Here is a 20,758-nt window from a genome sequence, read left to right on the forward strand (position 1 = left end):
AGCTCATCAATCACCAGAACCACATCTCCTCTGGGTTTCAGCACATCTCTTCCTTATGCTTCTCTGAGTCCCAGGCCAGGTGCTTACGTAACTCTGGGTTGTGGGGCACAAGCTTCTCCTAGAGGAGAACCCCTTCGTCATCGAGGTTGGAGGTGGTGAGAGACAGATGAAGGTTTCAGCTTGTCCACATGGGTTCTGGTTTGTTCTCATACATTCCAGTTTGTCTTTGCTCTTTCCCTCTTTAAGTCCAGTTTTCTGGCTTTCTTTCCTAACTTACCATCCCTGTTGACCTAGAATGATTTCAGGTCGAATACCAGATGCAAAAACTACAGCCTTGTGGGGACTTCTCTACCAGCTCCCACAATTGTGTAAGGTCTAACAACTATAACAAGTCCCTTATTTTATACCACCTATAGTAGTTCTGCCTTTTTAATTTAACCCTAACTGATAAAAGCATTCTCTACCATTAGTCAATGAGCATTCTTCATGTTTCATTGCAAAAACAGAAGCCATCAGGGAGGAAAACACCTTCATCTTCTATCACTACATCCACAAATCATGGCAGAGGAGTTACCTCTATTCCCCTCAAAGGCTGATCCTCCAAACTCCAACCCTTCTCATCTTTCTTTTGATTCCTCCTACATCACCAATCTTTTCGTTTCTACTGGATCACTTCAATAAGCTCCAGTACCTCTTATCTTTAGTAAATCTTTTCTTGACCTCACATCCTCAGCCATACCCACATTTCCCTGACTCCTTCATAGGAAAGCTTCTCAAAAAGCTTTCCCTACTTCTTTCTGTTCTTGCTGCTCTTGAACCCACTCCAAAGTCGCTTCATTTCTCCTGAAACTGATCTTGAAAGGTCACCAACAATCTTTAAGTTGCTAAATCCAATGGATATTTTTTTTGTTCTTGCTCACTAAAATATGAAGCTGTATTCTGCTGAGTTGACCACTCCATCCATTTTGAAAAACTCTTCTGTGGCATAACATTTTCATGTTTTTTCTCCCACTTAAAATCTCAGTAAGTGAGTCTAGCAAATGCTCCTTCTCCGTTTCATTTCTGGCTCCTCTGCCTCTAGGCCACCATTAACTGTTGGAGTTCCACAGAGCTTAGTCCTGGGCCCTCTTCTATATTTATAATCCTTCCCTAGGTGAGCTCAACCACTCTCTCATGTCATTAATATATTATCAACTCCTCAATTTTCTCTCCTTACCAAACTTTTCCTCTACACTGAAGACTCATGTATCCCAACTTTCTACTTGACATTTCCCCTGGATGTCTCATCGGAACTCTTGATCTTCCCCCGTAAACCAGGTACTCCCCAAATCTTCCCTATCTCAGCAATGACATTAACTGCCCCTCCAATTACTAAAGCAAGAAACCTGGAAGCCATTATTAAATATAATATACTACTTTAAAATGTAAAGCAGGTCATGTCCTTCCCCTAATAGCCCTCAATTGCTTCTCACTGATCTTAGAATAAAATCTAAACTCTCACATAATCAAAGGCCCACATAATCTGGTCTCTGCCTACCTCCCCAACTTCACCTTGGGCTCTTCTCCCCCTCAGCACAGCATTCTCTTAGGTTCAAGAACATATTTCCAGCTTAAATATCACCTACTCAGAGACTGGGATGTCCCTGGTCACCCATTCTCAGTAAGTCCTGACTTTTCTTCGTTACATCATCTTGGTCATTTCCTTCCTAGACTTATAAAAATTCTGTACTTATTTCATGTAAGTTATTTTAAATTCATTTCTTAATTTGTTTATTCTCAGTCCTACTCATTAGAATGTAAGCCCCATGAAGACAGGGATTGTGCTGTAGCTGTGCACCTTGCATAGGGTCAGCATCTCGTCAACACAATAAATATTGAGTTAAAGAATGGATGACAACAGATGTCTTTTTTGAGGGGAGTGGGGTTTCTTGGAGAATTTAAAATGCCTTTTGAATTTTCATAATGGATCTATAGTAAGAGGTATCACCTAAACACAGAATCCTTTCTTATGGGAACATCTCAGAGGGCTAATGCTTTGTATAACATGTTAATACACATTTAAAATTGTAAATCAGCTTAATCTTTCATCACAAATGACCAACACTTCCCTCACTGAAGAATTAAGGATCATAAATCCATTTAGAAATTTTTCCCAGTACATGAATTTTTTTCCCCCCTTAAGAGTGGGAAGTCTTCAGTATCACGGTCCACTCATAGACCAGGGCAGCCATTGAGAGGTAATTTTTCTCTTTTGGAATACATCATCTTTGTAAGATTTTGTTTGTGTGTCTATTTGTTTTAAATTTGGTGATGCACTTAATCTTTAATTTATTAGACTAGGGAAGAATGCCAAATCATAGTCTGCTAGTTTTAGTCCATGCTATTATTTTTTCAGCCAGCCAATGGTGCGGTCAACCATGTACCTCAACTGATACATTTCAGTTCATTTCTCATCTTTAAAAAGTTAAGAAACGGCTTGTATGACTTTAATAGATGCAAAGAATAGTTTGGTTTACATTTGACCACAGAGTTTAAGTATCATCATTCCCGGGTAGATTTCATCTGATCTCTTTTTAAAAAATCAACAGATAATTTTTGAGGCCTTTGGCAGACAAAACAAATAGTATCAAGTTTTACTGTAATATTCCATTAAGATATTGTCACTATTCCCCCCCCAAAATGAATTTGGGAATATGAAATTCAGTTTAAGTTGCCTTATTTAAAAAATAAATACATCTTACCTTTTAGCAAAGGAAGTCTTTCGTCTCTTCAAAGAGTTTGCACACCTAATTTTATAGTTCTTTGCTTGGCCGTACAAGAGCTGAGTCATTATGATACATGTACTTTTAGAAATCTGACCAAAAACATTTATTTGACCACCTGTATTGTCATTCTAAAGGGAGATGGAGAATGTACTAATGGAAAGAGGAGAGATTAGGAAAAATTGGGAACAGACCAGAAGAGAGAATAATAGGAGGCAAATAGGAACTTTTAAATCTGGAAAAAATGCTTCAAATCTTTGGCTTTAAAAATGATAGAAATTTTTTCAGTTACCTTTGTGGCATTTGTGGCATGCTGACATTGGTTTGCCAGCATATAAATTTACGTTCAGTGCCAATTGTTTTTTATTGAGATCATAATAGTTTATAACATTTTGAAATTTCAGTCACATACATTATGATTTGTCAGTCACCATATATATGTGCCCCTTTACCCCATGTCCAACCCATCCCCTTCCCCTCTAGCAACCACTAATCTGCTCTTTGTCCATGTGTTTGTTTATCTTCTACATGAGTGAAATCATATGGTGTTTGTCTTTCTCTTTCTGGCTTATTTTGCTTAACATAATACCCTCAAGGTCCATCCATGTTGTTTCAAATGGGACGATTTTGTCTTTTTATGGCTGAGTAGTATTCCATTGTATATGTATACCACATCTCCTTTAGCCATTCATCAGTCGATGGGCACTTGGGTTGCTTCCACGTCTTGGCTATTGTGAATAATGCTGTCATGAAAATAAGGGTGCATAAGTCTCTTTGAGTTGTTGATTTCAAGTTCTTCGGATAAATACCCAGTAGTGGGATAGCTGGGTCATATGATATTTCTATTTTTAATTTTTTGACAAATCTCCATACTGTTTTCCATAGTGGCTGCACCAGTTTGCATTCCCACCAGCAGTGCACGAGGGTTCCCTTTTCTCCATATCCTCTCCAACATTTGTTGGGGTTTTTTTTCTGAGGAAGATTAGTCCTGAGCTAACATCTGTGCCCATCTTCCTCTATTTTATATGTGGGATGCCTGCTACAGAATGGCCTGCCAAGCAGTGCGTAGGTCCGCATCCGGGATCGAACCTGAGAACCCCGGGCTGCTGAAGGGGAATGTGCAAACTTAACCATTTCGCCACTGGGCCCGCCCCCAACATTTGTTGTTTTTTGCCTTGGTAATTATATCGTTGCCAATTTTTAAGTTGGGACCTCAATTCAAACCTCTTAGACTAGGAATTTCATGAACTTGACTTAATCAATATGATGCATCTTTCAATAACTTTCAACCAAGTGAAATATTTACCTGAAATCCACTTACAATGACAATGAAGGTCTTCAAAATCACTTTCCAGATTAGTAAACTGAACCACCCATTGAAATTAAATGGATATTATTATAACCTTTAGTAGCACACCAAATTTTACCTGGATGCAGAAATCCTCCGAAAATTATCATTGTGCTATCATTGTCAATTGCTAAGTCAAATGAGATCAGATTTAACTTTTTCCAGTTTAAAAAAGGAGAAGAGGAATTATTAGCAGCAGTAGTAGCAGTATTCCTGAACAGACAAAAAAAAAAAATCATTGAAGAAAATGACCCCCAAAACTACCTACATAAGAGTTTTCAGGCCTAACTAATAATATAGGCAATTTTTTCCAGGCTTCCAAGTAATTCATAATTTCTAGATTGTATAAATGCTCCAGAACATGAAAAAAGTAGGAAGTTGCCAAATTTATTTTAAAGCATAGCAAAATCCTGCCACCGAAACTCAGTAACATATCTAACACAAAAATAGTCAATTCAACTTCACCAATGAAAGTACTACAATAATGTCCCAAATAAAAAATCCGCCTAAATCATGTGTAGCAATTCACTACACATAAAAATAATAATATTCCATGAACAAATAAGGCTTATATCGGAAATACAAAGACAGTTGAATATGTGGAATTTTATTAATGTGAGACATAATGACAACAGAGCAAAGAGAAAAGATATTCCTCAGACACCAAAAAAACATTTGATCAAATTTACAGGTTCTTGGTAAATGTTACATCCTTATCATGAGAGAGAAAAATCTGTCAAGTAATAGAGGTTTACCTATAATTAAGTATACAAAACTAGATGTTAAGAAAAAAATGATAAACTAAATTGGAATGTGGGTAGAACCTAAGGCAAGACGTGACAATATTCTGAAGATATGAGATATATTTAAAAAGAAATAAAACAGAGTGTTGAAGATAAATGGATGCCCTACTTGTTGGGTTTAAAATGGGCTACCTGCGAAGAAAAATTCAAATTAATAGGGTCTTAAACACACAAGGTTTCATTTTCTCATGAGTATGGTACACAGGGCTGGTACAGCCATTCCACCTATTAATCAAGGACCCAGGTTCCTTCCATCTTACTCTCGTCAGGATGATCTAGATGGCTGTTGGAGCCCAGTCATTATGTTCACATTGCAGACAGCAGGAAGAACAAATGGGAAGAAGTGGCAAGTCTTCTCTCTTTAAGAACACATCTGTGAAACTTTCATCAAGAAGTGATATCTACTTCTCACTTTGAATCTAGGCTGGCATTGTGACTCGTTTTGGCCAATAGAATGCAGCTGATATAATATTATGCAACTTCTGAGACGTGGTCTTAACAGGCCTGGTAACTTTCATTTTTATCCTCTTGGAATCCTGTGACTGCCACCCTCTGAAGAAGCCCAGTTTACCCCCACTGGAGGATAAGAGACCATGTAGAGTACTGAGGCTACCCAGCTGACAGCTAGCCCAACTGCCAGACATGCGAGCAAGGCCATCTTGGATTTTCCAACCAAGGCCATCTTGAATTTTCCAACCAAGGCCATCTTGGATTTTCCAGCCATCCAGCTGATGCAGCCCAATGAATAAGCCCAGGTAAAACTAGCAGTGGAACCAGTAGGCCAACCCAAAGAATGAGAAATAATAAATAATATTTTTTAAGACCCTAGGTTTGGGGTGAATTGTTACACAGCAATAGATAACTGAAACAATTGCGTATATCTAGGGAAGCTGGGTGGATAGAGGACAAAGGTGAGACATAGTTTTACTTCTCACCACAAGCCTTTTTACAGTTTTTGACTTTTAAACCATTTTCATATATTATCATTTAAAAATAATTTTTTAATTAAAAAGCAAATCATTGGGGGCTGGCCCGGTGGTGTAGTGGTTTAAGTTTGCACACTCCATTTCAGCATCCCAGGGTTCACAGGTTCAGATCCCAGGCGTGGACCTACATACCGCTTGTCAAACCATGCTGTGGCAGCGTCCCATGTACAAAGTAGAAGATTGGCACAGATGTTAGCTCTGGGTCAATCTTCCTCAAGCGAAAAAAAGGCGAAGATTGGGAAAAGATGTTACCCCAGGACCCATCTGCCTCACAAAATCAATCAATCAGGTATTTTGCAAAGCAACAAGAAGGAGATACAAAAGTTCCCTTATGAAATTTTTAAAATTATACATGTTTATGTCAAAGTAACCAGTGAATTACAGACTCAAAGATTTGTGCATTTAGAGTGAATTATTTTATAATAAGAAAAAATGTATTTTATAAATAATAAGCAAATATTTAATCCTACATATGAACTATGCCAATACATTGAAAGTGATTCAATTGAATTTAATAAAATGGGGAAATAATTTGTTTTATCCAACAACCTTTTAAAAAAGTACATATGACACCAGATAAGGAGTTTAATTGAAATGTTTACCCATTTTACCAGACAGTTATGGCATCCTGAAAGGGTCGCCAACACATACATTTATGGCTTTAGTGCATGGCTGTATATTCATGTCTATATCCATATATTTATGCTATACACACATACTAAGCATATGTGGAAATTTTGACTTATAAAGAATTTATAAAACAATTTTACTGCTGAGTCATTGTTGAATCATGCTTATTAGGTTTAAGCCATATGTTAGTTACCTTAAGTCAAGAACGAGGCAGGAATCAATCTTTGGCAAGAAGACTTATACTTTTCTAACATCAATGGACACTTACTCAATAACCACTCTCTTCTTTGTCCTTGCTGACAGAATCCTAGATCTGTTCAGATATTGGATAACCTGGTGCCTCGTTAAGGGTCCAGCCCCAGCCCCAAGAGGTAAATACTCATTAATCTAAGATAATCATGGTAATTTTATTCCCATCGCCAGTTCTGGGTTTCAGAATAAGCACTTCATGAAAATTTTGGCCAGAGACATGAGTGAAATCTTCTAGGGGAGCTTCTGAGAAAGGTTTTCTTCCTCTTAAAGATGGACCCAGTGAAGGGCCATTCTCTCTTCCCCTCTTCCAGCCTTTTGACATTGTCACCTATCATGGTGGCAACCATCTTGTGACCACATGAAGTGTAGCTGATATACTGAGGATGAAGCTATGGAAAGAGGGAAGGAAGCTAGGCCCTTGATGACATTATTAAGCCATTGAATTATTCAGGCTAGAACTTTTCTACCTCCGGATTTCTCACTAATTGAGAGAATATGTTTTCCTTATGGTTTAAGTCACATTGGGTTAGATCTTCTGTTACATGCTACTGAGAGAACTCTGATATAGCCTCTAACAACACCTATCCCCCACATAACAACTTCAACTTTTTGCCAAGTCTCACTGCTATGTGAAGGTATTTAAATAAAACAACACTTTTATTAATTTTAATGAGAAAATTAGGATGCCTTCCATTCCAACCCAAGATATCTGAATAATATCACAGATTGAAAAATCTATCAATTGAACAATGAAAACAAGACCATGTGAGTAATAAGCAAGATGATAATAAATAAATATAGTCTGTACATAAAATGTAAGATGATAAAGATTTATTGTACTCATCAAAAGTGATGATTAGTGATGGTTGCTGGGAAAGGGATGAAAGAGTGTTGCAGATAGAGTCTCTTTCCAGGGAGAGAGATTCTGAAACAGAGATCAGCATGGCAAAAGTTTAAGGAGAGATCTCAGGATCAATACACCATGGAAGGGAAGGAAAGAAAGTAACATTGGGCAGAGTGATCTCAACAAGTTCTTCAGCCAACTCCACTGGGAACTCTGGAGTTGGGATGGCCCTTCCAAATTGCCCAGAATTGGAACGAAGGGGTCCAGATTTTATATCCCCTCTTTGACCAGTCATTGGGTTGAGGCTGCCCCTGGGAATGTGGCAATATGCTGGTCAAGGTAATTTTCTTCAACTTAGGGCTATTCCCAGAGAGGCTTACATGTTGAGGGCTATCAGTAGATGGCACCCCTGAATACTGGGTAATAATCCTTCAGTACTAAAGAGAAACCTAGGCTGTACATCAGAGCATCCACTACAGAGTGGAGTCTTTTTTGGAAGGTGGTAGAAAGTCAGAAGACTGACTTTCATGTACACCTTCCATATCAGAATCACATAGCCTTGTCTTGATGATAATTTTTTTCTTTGAAAATTTGACCAGAAAAGGGTAAAGCTTTGAAACACATGGAAATAGCATCATAGAAAATGCTACATCTTCCTCCCTTTCACTTGGTTTACATACACAATGCAAAACTTGGGGTTCATCCAAATACGGCATAAAATTAAAATTTGTTCCACATGCTATTCTTTGACTAGAAACTTCTGTTGAGTAATTAGTATGTCTTTGCCTGAAACAATAATGTCAAAACATCACTTCTCATAGCGTGTTTATCTAGTGGGTTTTGGGGTTAAAAGTCGTTGTACAAAAAAAGAAGAAGTTGTTTGATAGTATAAGTTTTCAGGCATTGTAGTGAAAATTCATTAACCGGACAGTTACATGTGGTAGCTTTGTATATAATAGATTGTAACCACACATCCACAAATTACGCCTTCCAATTTTAAGATAATTAAATTTTCTTAAATTTTCTATAGCTATGCGTAAATCATCATTTACTTCCATGTTGATGGTGTTGAAAGTACGGAGGAGAGCACTCCCTTAGAAACAGTCACTTTAGTTGACCATTTAAAAAGTTGTCATTCTGTGGGATTTTTAAGCAACGAAGACACATTCAATATAACATAATTAGATTTAATCTCTGTCAAGTCCAACATCTTCAGATTACGTTATCTTGATACTGAACATTATAAACCCCCAGATTATCCAAAAAGAGGACCATGCAAATCCAACAAAAGGATGGAATTAAAAAAAAAAAAGTCATTCATCTAACCACAAATATCTGTCTTCTGGTATCATAGACTCAAGTTCTGGGTGACCCACTTACCCAAAATGCTTCCCAGAAGCAGAGTCTGCTGGTGACCCACTCCACTTGGCATGGATCAAATGGCAACCATTCTGCAGAAAGGGCCGACTGAGACAAGAACATGAAGACCAGAGTCTACACACCCAGATTACAAAGAGACAATGTTGGAAAGAGAGAGTTTAAAAGACAGTCCTGTACCCAAAAGGTCCTATATCCCTTTCACAAGATTTAGTCCAGCTCGTTATGGAAGCAACCTCCAGCAGCTAATTGGTATTGCAGTGCTTCTGAGCTGTGACCTAAAAAAAGGGGGAGATGTGAAAGCCAAATAAAGTGACATAAAGAAATTCCCATCCTGGTCCTAGGGTTGTCTGGCGGGCTGTTTCTATACTGTATGTACATAAACAGCTCTTCTTGGGTGGTGGTTTAATGTCGCTGTACCTTCACTTGCAATTACACTGAATGGAGCCGCAACAAATCTTTGTAATGCCAATCTCATCTTTCCACCTCATTGACAGCTCAGGAAATGCATCTGAAATTCATAGTAGCCTCATAGCCTATGGCAAGAGAAATCCATGCTGCTAAAATTTTATTTTAGAATTCAAGCTGGTTTTCCTCAGTTTAGGATGCTCCGTTTTTTAATCTTTTGCCGCCTACCACACTGTATCAAAATAACCAGCCAATATTGTTCAACTGTCAGGGGCCTCAGCTGCCTCTGAATTTTATCAGTACAAATAAATACTGGAACATGTTAAAAATAATCCCAATAGATGGGAGCTCACATTAATAGAATTAAAAGCGGGGGGAGAATGTGTATAAACTTTGACTTGACTGCCCCCCTCCTTTCTTTTACTGACTTAAAAAAAAAGGGGGTTGAATGGATATTCAGACTGATTTAATGTTTAGGCTGATAGGGATGCTAGGCTGGGTCCCAAATTTGTGCAATGTTCAAGGGGAGAGAGATTTTAAAATCCCAGAAAAAGAGATATTTCCAAATTAATGGCATTGCCCGAATGCCTTGGCTCCCTGCACCCCACCAGGAAGGTTTATTATTTTCTGGTAAAATGTTGCTCGGATGGGGAGTGGTAGTCAGCGATGCGTCAGAGCTGCTCTTTGAACACATTAAAAAGCTGAATGCACAACAAAGAACAGATGTTCCAGCATGCCTTATTTATGCACCCATCAGCAATCTTCCAGTGACCACAAAACACTGCCTTTTTTTTTTCTCCTCCTCTCCATAATATTATTTTCTGATAAACTAACCCTCTTTATTAATTTATTTATTTTTGACCCCAGCTGAACTCCTGGGTAATTGTCTATGTGTGTGTGTGTGCACAAGTGTGCATTTGTGTGTGTGTGTTATTTGAAAGTCTGCCTCCATCAAAGCTGAATTCTATTGAACTGTGGAACAGGTGTGGATTCTGCAATTAGATCACATTTCAGAGAGAGAGACAGTGAGGGTAATAATGGCGGTGAATTCTTCACAGTCGAATGCAGCACCATAGCGACCAGCAACAATGAAGGAGAAGAGGTATTAGTATTAGGGGTGATTATTTTTAGTTTATGGGATCCTCTGATTGAATACGGCCGTAAGGCACTGTGAACGTGTGTTTGGGGCTCACCAGCTGTAAGGCAAACTTGTTTTACTGGCACTTATCTGAAATGCCTCACTCACCCACCCTCTCTGCTCACAATTGGAATGGAAGTAGCGATTAGGAAGTGAGATATAATGCAGATTAAACGTTATGATGGACCAAGATCCTGTTGGGTTATTAAAACCCATTTGCTTTCACTCGTTTTAAAGGCATAGCACCTTTATTTAAACCTCCAGCTCTGGATCTCTGAGCTTTAAAAGGTGGGAGGTAGAGGAGTGAGGGGGAGGGTAGAGGAGAAAAATAATTTAGAATCTAAAGAGAAGCAGGAAATTTCTTCTTCCTACACAAGAAAGCTGCAATTTTTTCAGTGAGTGAATCTAATCTGTGACCTCAATTTGAGCTTTGGAAAAACGTGATACATTAATACTGAATATAATACTCACCCCCACAAATTGATTTAATAGACCAAAAATAAATAGTGGAAGCAATTCTCACAACAATATTTGGTTAATTTTGGAACTTCCGATTCTAACTGGTATTTCCTTAATCTGTTTTCCGTATTTTCCATGAAGTAGGAAATATTTGGTACCAAACCCAGTGGTGTAAAATCAGCCCTTGGGAGAGTTCCAGCTGTTCCCTGAGGCTTCTCGGAATGGTGCTGTGGGCTGGCTGGCAGCAGCTGCTGCCCCTGAAAGAATAAAGGAAGCCAGACAACAGAGGGAAGGGTTTGCACAAAATGAAGTCGCGGGCATCCTATGGACACATTAGGAATCTGGGCTCAGAAGGAAGAGATGTGAGTAGCATGATAGGATACAGATTGCTCCATCGGTGGGCCTGGGGGCTCGGCATGAGAACCACTGCTCTTTGAACGGTGGTCTTTAACCCTAGATGGCCAAGGTCAAGGCTCAGCACCGTAGCAGACCAGATCACAGCCAACTATTGCCAAGGGCAGAATTCTTTTTCTGGCACCAAAATGAACTCTTCAGATGAAACACCTGAGGGATAGGAAATGGTTCTGTTGTCCACAATGCTACCTCATAATGAGAAATCTGTTACCAGAACAAAATTTTCTATTTTGTAGGTGGCCTCACTAAGATATCTGGTAGAAAGCCACATTTTCTGGCTAAGAAACAGTAAAGTGAAAGTGATGGCAGACATGAATATCAATTTTAAAAATGCGTTTTTTCTGTTACTATCTAACTCATTAATTCTCCAGCCAAAACTTATTATTTCTCTCTTAACTTGGCAAAATAGTTCCCATATTATTAATCATCTGAATTTAGACACACGACCTTGACGTTGGGTCAATTGCTTCACCTCTTTGGTCTAGGTTTCTGTGAAATGAGGGTGAAACTGGAGATGCAGTTTATGAACACTAGCAGTAGAATCGCTTTTAGGAGCAAAATGTTAGCTAAGAATTGGAGCTGCTATATTCCAAAATGGGAGCGGGTCTCCCACTCACCTCTCACTCCACTTTATGGGGTTTAAGCTGCCTTTACTAAATTCCAAGACTGCTCAGAACTGGTTATAAAATGTCTGAAATAGATGTCACTGAACATCTCTTCCAACAGAAATTGTGCTTCAATCTTTGGGTCTTCCCCAAAGTATCCCCAGAGATGGAGTGAGTGGGTTAGCCGTGAGGAGCGGTGATGCCAGCGATCTCGCACAGCAATGCCTAAGATAGTGCTGCAGCTTCTACAAGCTCCAGTGAACAGTCTCAGCTGTGACGAGATTTTTGTCTCCAAGAGGTCAGGCACCCAATTTGACAGCCCTTTTCCCCAATATTATTTAAAGCAAATGTGCTAGGTGTCCTGAAGACGCAAGTTTTTGTTTCATTTCTTTCTTTCTAACTGGCAGCAGAATAGAAGTTTTCAATGGGGTCTGACCTTTTCATTTGTCTTGGCTATCATTTATCATCAGTAATTTTAATAACCATATTGAGAGCCTAAAGATTAGAGGGGTTTTTGTATAGTGTTAATTTTATAGTTTTTCTCATCCCAGCCCCAGGCAGCTTCTCCAGTTCCACTCTGGTCTTGCCCAATCACCATACTGAGTGTTTACCTTTAAACATTTGAATATACCTTCTTATAATTTCTTTTGTTTTGCAAACAACCTTTTAACAAAACCAGAATGGAACATAGACAAATCTTTCCCGTATTGGCTCTGTAACAGTGTCTTTCTTAGCTGAAGCAATGGGAGAGAAATGGCAGTATTACTTATTGTTATTGACACGGCGACGACTCCTTTGCAGATGTTACAATGTCAATGTTTTGCAGCAAATTTGCATTGTAGCTTTAACATGCATTGATACACCTTGCCATTTAGTCATTTGAGAGAACACTGACAAGAGGCACAGGAGCCCTGTGTTGGCAGAAAGTAGGAGATGCTGCCTGCAAGCTGTGACAATGGAGAAGTCAGATCATAAAATTCTGATTGAAGGCTTGACATCACAGGACCAAGTGATCCAAACAAGATGTAAATCATAGCCTCTGAAACAGAAGAAGTCATCAGCTCTCTGGTATGCAGTGTAGCAACAAATCAGTAATGGAATTAGCTTGGAATCATGTATTTTTTGCCCAGTAGAGACAGTTGGACTTAGAATCGAGTAAGCGGTTTGTTTGAAAAGCGAAAAGAAATCATTTAAAACATTTTTTCTTCTAAATTTTACTAAACCTACCCATCCTTCCAAAAGACCAAAGACATACTGATAAAGTAAAATTCAAATTATGCTTCCGATGCCAATTTAATACATAACAAAGTAAACGGTTCACTACAGGCAAACATCTTTCAAATGGATCCAAACTGGAATTTCTGAAGTTTGCTCTTGCCGCTACGCTTCATTCCCCTCAAGCCTGGGAGAGACCTTTAGCTTCAACATGTTTTGCCTTAGGCCAAATACAGTAAATCCAACCTAAATACAAGGTGTTGATTAAATATAAGGTATCAATTAAATACAAGGTATCAAGAAAATGTTATTACGCGCTGACCCAAATTTATTAAATCTGAGTAAGTCATTTCATTCATACACACCGAGAAGAAATCAACAAAACAAGTGACTAAGGCATTTGGTCAAAGAGTAAATTTTTTCTCTGGCTTGTAGCCTGTTTAACAAATTATATTGGTGACCCCCATAGCAGAATGCTGACCACATGGGTCATGAGTGCTGACAGCCGTCACTCCAACCCTTATTTCCAATCACTGACAATATCGTTGCTAAAGAGTTATTTTTCTCTTAAAATATATGTAGAGGAAAAATGAGAAATTTCTATATTAATGACATGATAATGACATTGTGAAAATAAAATGGTGATGACATATCCACTGTGGGAATAATATGTCCTCAGGCTAACAAAAGCAGCTTACCTGTTTAACTTATTAGAGTATTTTATAAACACATTTGAAATGAGCAACTCAGTTCATCCTGAAATAAAACAATGCTACATTTTCTTTTATGTACATGAAGAGAGAAGATGCTAATTGCTCACCTACAACCCACCTCAGAAACTGATGGAAATACATCTACAATAAAATTAGAATAATATCATTTCCAGTACCTGCATGATAGTCATTCTGGTGAGTCATCCCAAAAGACTTTTTAAAAGAAAATAGAGTTCTGATTCTATGCTTGCCATTCATTTACTACAGAGTTGGGCAACCACTTGGTTCATCAGCTCCCTTCCATCAAAGAGTCAAGACCAATTATTTGAGTGGAGTGTAAAGTAGATAGGAGTGAGTTAAAGAACTTTGGAAATGCAGAGATAAAAGGTTTTCTCTCATGGAATGCCATTATTATTAATATTATTGGCATCATCATTATTTATGCTCCCAGCACACGTATTGTGAAAATGTGTTATTCGCGTAACTGCTATGCCCTCACCATGTCATTTGCAAAATCACCATGTTCTTCTCACAGAAATGTCACTGAAATGTCATTTTTACAATAGCTGCATTATGAATCTGCTATAACTTGAATTGCTTTACAATGAAAATGCAATTTCTTAGCAATTAAAATTATTCCACCCACCCCAGTCAAATAATAGAAAATCGCCTCCCTGTCCAATGTTGCTTATGGTGCACTGTAGAATACTGCAAATTGAACAGAGTACTGCTTCTCACATTCCAAGGAAGGACTATGGCTTTGCCATACCAGTGGTTGCATTATACCACGTGTGATTATCTGTTAAACCTGATCCAAACTAGTGTAACATATTACTAAAACTCTTACAAGATTGGAAGATTGCACTCACTCAGTCATGTTCTTCTTAAGTTCACCCGGGACCCACCATATCTAAGTTTGCAGGTATAACAACACTAGAGTAAGATCTAAGAAACTAACATCAGTTTTCATTATGGGAAGAAATTCTTCTTAAAAATGCAAGTCATTATCATTAGGTCTACTTAAATCCCCTTCTGGTATGAATTGAAAGTTTTCTTCTTAATAACTGCCTCTCAGAAACTGTTGACTTGACATGCATTACTATCATCATTAAGAAGAATGTAGCAATATACAAAGCATAATACAAGCTAACAGTCAGCTGCTCATAAATGTAATTATTAAGAGATATGGGGTCACGTTTGGAGATATTTTTAAAGACTCAGTTAGTAATTCACTGGTTTTCAAGTGAAATCTTACATGGAAACACAGGATCTAAAAGACTAAAATGTACGGCAATGGAGATTGTTCAAGATGACAGTTTGAGCCTTGACCCCTAGAAATAAGAAAAAAATATGTATTTACAAATATACCTAACCAGACTGAAAAATAAAAAGCAGGAGGGGCCATGGGGTAAATATAAGTGTAAGTAGACAAGAAAAGCCAGCCCTGGTGGTCTAGTGGTTAAGATTCGGCGCTCTCACTGCCACAGCCTGGGTTTTTTTCTTGGTCAAGGAACCACACAACCCATTTGTTGGTTGTCATACTGTGGCAGCTGCGAGTTGCTGTGATGCTGAAAGCTATACCACATGTATTTCAAATGCCAGCAGGGTGACCCATGGTGGACATGTTTCAGTGGCTCTCCAGACTAAGACAGATTAGGAAGAAGTACTTGACCGCTCACTTCTGAAAAATTGGCCATGAAAACACTATGAATAGGAGCAGAGCATTGTCTGATACAGCACCAGAAGGTGAGAGGATGACACAAAAAGACATGGTAGGGTTCTGCTCTGCTGTACACGTGGTTTTTAGGAGTCAGAATAGACTAGACAGCACTAATAACAAGAAAGACAAGAAAATGAATATGGGGCAGCATGGCATTTTGCTTTCTCTCAGACCCTCACTTGAGCTAAGCAGTAGGTGTAGTTGGTGTTTACCTTCAGACTAAAGCAGGTAGTGTGGGTGTTTGGGCCAAAGAGACAGGACAAGGGTTTAAATAGCTGAAGAATCAGGAGAAGTGGGGAAGCTTCCACACATGAAACATAAGATATAAGTGTATCCCATCTGGAAGCACAGTCAACCCATACTCAAAGACCACAGACAACGTGCTTCTATATCAAGGCCAGACTCTTCACATAAGCAAAGAGGTATTTCCAAACATGAATATGAGCTGACAATCAAAAATTCACAAACGTTTAAGGAAATCCAACATCACAGAAGAGATGAAAGAACAAAAGAACCAATTCTTGAGGAAATAAAGCTAAAAAAAGGGGGCTTTAAAGCAAACATGTTGGATATCCTTAGATTCACAAGACGCTACAAAGACGAAAAATATACAACTCTAAAAACCAAAAGCATTAATATCAAAATTAAAATATCAGTATGTGAACTGAATATCAGAATCAATACAGATGAAGAGCAAATGAGTGAGCAGAAGACTAGAGCTAAAGAAAGAATTGAGATTTCAGTTTAAAAGGGCTCACTGAATACCAACCAGGATAAATAACAATAATTTTTAGAAATACCTAAAAGCAGAGAGGAAAACTTTAGAATACAAGAATAAAGCTTCTAGAAGTGATTTGGGAAGATAAAAATGGAAATGAAAATCAGATTGTCATCTGAGATCTCACTGGCAAAAACAGATGCTAGAAGAGGATATAGGATTAAATTTACGAGAGAAATTTGTTCTGTACTTAAGTCCTATATCTAGAAAAACTAGCATTCAGTAATTTTATCGTCTACAGACCACCTCAGAAAAAAATGTACTCTAACGAAATGAGAAATGAGTCCAAAAAAGAGTAAGATGTCAGACATAAGAAATGCTAATGAGCAAAGAAACCGATCACACTCCTACTTAAATCAAAAAAGGTTTTGATGTACATGAAAAAGAAAATGATTAACACTCTGGAACTAAAGTCCCAAATGATCTCAACATGGGAGGGATTATAATAAAGAATATGACTCCATTTTTGATATTTGACGCTGACAGTCCCACCACTTCCCCTTTCCCTCTGCCCCACATCTGGGCAAGCTGATAAGAAAGCTCAGATTATCCTTCCTTTGGTACTGGCAGGAAATTCAAACCACACAAGTCCCTGACAGCGTGCAAGAACCCTCACTCAAACTCCAACTTCTAACCACAATAAAAGCTGAGCCAATCTCCTTTCTCTACCTTCGCAAGCCATGTTTGGACCAGCTTGAAAGTCCACCCTGCTCCCACCAGAAAACCTTATTATATGAATAATGAACTTTTTCATACCATCTTGATGAATGTGTGGTGTCATCAGTCTTGATACCCAAATCTAATTTGGCATAGGAAATCTGTACCACCTCTACTGGGTGGCCACAATAGGTGTGGAGAGAGACATAGGAATAAATAAGGTGAGAGAAAAATATGTAAATACTGGGTAACTCTAGAGATTGATTTTTTAAATCAGCACATTTAAATTATAAAAATTAAAAGTAAGTACTAGAAAATAGAATATGTACATTCAAAGCAATTGGAGAAAAACATGGAATAAAGAAAATTTGCTCAACTCAAAAAGGAAAGAAATAAAAAAGAAACAGTGAAAAAAAAGTGATAAAAAAAAACCAGAAGAATTTTTATGAAGATTTATAATGCAATAAATGTGAATGAATCAAAACCTCTATTAACAAATAGTGACTCTTAGGTTGGGGTAAAAAGAAAATCCATCTCTCTGCTGACAGATACCAATAAGATCAAATTATATTTCAAAGGTTAAAGATAAGTGATGGAAATAGACATGCCATGGCAAATACTAGCAAGAAGAAGTCAACGTGACAATATTAATATTAGATGAAATGCAAAGACGTTAAAGGGGATAAAAAGAATATTTTGATGCAGGTATAATATATCAAAAAATATAACAGTCATTAATCCTTATGAACATGACAATAAAACTTCACCAAAATTTCAAAGATAGTTTAACAAAGTAGTTATGAACACAGATTGGAGTCACACCTGAGTTAAAATGCCAGACCTACCTCTTACTAGATTGAGATCTGGGGCAAGCTGTCACACAAACAGTCGCTCATTTTCTGTACTGGAAAATGGGGGGTAACAAGAGCACCACTTCAGAGCTGTTGTGAGGAATAAATGAGTTCAAATAGAGTGAGTGAGTGGATAAATGGATGGAGATAGCTACAATGCTACATCAAATTGTCATCAGGGATTACCCATAGAGGATGAAGTAGGAAGGAGTGAAAAACAGGGATACTTACGTTTCCTACTTTATACACATTTAAATTTTTATTTTAAGGAGTCCTATTTTTTTTAAATACAAATATATAGAAAATAGCATTACACATAAAATGGAGAAAAAGACCTAAAGTTCCAGATTCTTTACCTCCTCTTGCTTCTCCTCATTCTCTGATGGGAGGTTCTCAGGCCCTTGGTCAGTGAAAGAGATTTTGACTCTTCTAGTGAATACACTCTCTGGTAAGACCACAAGATTTGAAGGGCCAAAGGATTTATCTGTATATCTTGGGCAAAACGTGTGGGATGTGTCTGTGTGTGTGTGTGTGTGTGTGTTTTTACCATGTACAGTATACTTTGAAGAAAAAAGGACTTATTGTTTCTTTTTGCTTGAATGCTCTGGTTAAAAGCCCTCCTTCCCTCTGTCATTTTGGTGGTGGTGCTTTCGTACTGGTGGTCTCTACACTTTGAGGAAAGAGTGAGGTGAAATGAAAGTTCTTTATATGAGATGAAGGAAACTCAATTTCGACATGATTCAAATGAATCTAGCTCAAACATGTTCCTTTAGAAATAAGTAATATCTGTGGAATGACAGCAGAACTGGAAGTGGAGGAAACTTCACTAAAAGAACTGAAAGTCTGAAAGAAAATCGTCATGTTTGTGGATGTAAGACAGCTGCAAGTTAAGGTGTCCATGGAAGCAAAAATAACTGTTCCAAAATCAATAATAGAGGGCTACCAAACAATGAAAGTTTTGGAGAATTTAAAGGCAGAAACAGAAAGAACTGTGTAGGCTCCAAAATTTTTGTAAAGGAAGGGTTAAGATATTTAGAGATGGCAATCTGGTTGAAAGGGGAGGCCAAGAGATTTATCTTGAAGCTATGTTTGCAGAGCAAGCACATGGTTTTTAATTAGATTTATGTTTATTGTTATTGGCTGAGGAGGTGGGTTTGATAGTGAGGGGGTGAGGGGGTGAGTGTGTGTGTGTGTGTTTGGTGGGGAAAGATAGGAGGTCACTACTTCCCACAGCCAACCTTTGGCTTTGTAAATGAGGTGGAAGGTAGAGTGATGTTAATATATTATTAACATAAATGCTTTTGCCATGTTTTAATATAAATGATGTCTAGTATATAGTGAAGAAAACTAAATAAAGATTTCAGTGGAAACAAGTTACCATACATTCCTAAATATAAGGCAATTTCCCCCAAAAAACTTAAGGAAAAAAGAATCAATTGATATTCAAATGAAAACAAAGTCTCTCATGTTAGAAAGTTCTATCATTACTATATTTTGAACAACAAAGGGCAGTTTGTGAAATGAGATAATCCAGAAAATATATAAATCCAGGGTGAAGTGTTAGTGCAAGAAGCAATAGTTTCCCTGGAGATATCTGCCAATTCCTGATGGCCCATCACCTGGCACTAGGGACAAGCATATGACAAGCAGAAGACAAAGCCTGTAAGGTCACACCAGAGAGCACCACTTAAAGTCCAGACCCCTGAAGGCTGAACTAGGAAAAACCCATCTCACAGAAGGAGGCAGAGGAATAATTGCCAGTCTTGGCTTTGGATTTTTGCTAAATGGGAAAAGAAAAATGTCTCCCCTGAGAATTTTCAACTATAAAACTATACTTCTGCATGTTTGGATCATTTCTGAAAACTTCAAGCTGGAAATTTATTTTAAAGTTGCACCAGGGGCCGGGCCGGTGGCATAGCAGTTAATTTTGTGCACTCCGCTTTGGTAGCCCAGTGTTCACCAGGTCAGATCCTGGGCGCAGACCTACACACCGCATATCAAGCCATGCTGTAGCAGGTGACCCACATATAAAGTGGAGGAAGATGAGCACAGATGTTAGCTCAGGGCCAGTCTTCCTCAGCAAAAAAAGAGGAGGATTGGTGGCAGATATTAGCTCAGGGCTAATCGTCCTCAAAAAAAATAATAAGTTGTCCCACATAAGTAGTGTGTACAGGCCCCAAGCATAAACCAAAACAAAAACTCTATGAAAAGTATTTAAAATCCAGATGTCAAAAAAATTCCATGTTCTATGAAACATGCATTGCTATAAAAAAAATTACAAAACATATGAGGAGACATTTTTGCTTTCAGTAGAAACCAAAAATGGCATAATCAGACATCCAAAGACCATAGATATCATAATTATCAGACACACAATATAAGTTTATTTTACATGTTTAAAGAAATTTTTGAAAAGTAATATAAGGATAACAAAATTATAACAGCTCCTCAAAAAATAACCAAGCAGATTTTAAAAAGAACCAAATATAAATTCTTGAAGTTACAAATATAAAAATTAAAATTAGAAATTCAAAGAAACAGTTAAACAGTGGATTAGGTACAGCTGAGAAGAGAATGAATGCGTTGTAAGTTTAAAAGATATTGTCTAGAACATTGCAGAGACACAGTGGAAAATAGAGTAAAAGAGCATCATGATATCTAATTAGAGTTTTAGGAGGAGGTAATATTGAAAATGAGGAGAGGCAGTCTTCCAAGGAATACTGGCTGAGCATTTTTTAGAATGGATGAATGATCCCAGAATCGGATATGGAAAGCTCATAGACTCTTAGAATAAATAA

Source organism: Equus przewalskii, chromosome 15 (assembly GCF_037783145.1).
Source record: "Equus przewalskii isolate Varuska chromosome 15, EquPr2, whole genome shotgun sequence".
Lineage (NCBI taxonomy): Eukaryota > Metazoa > Chordata > Mammalia > Perissodactyla > Equidae > Equus > Equus przewalskii.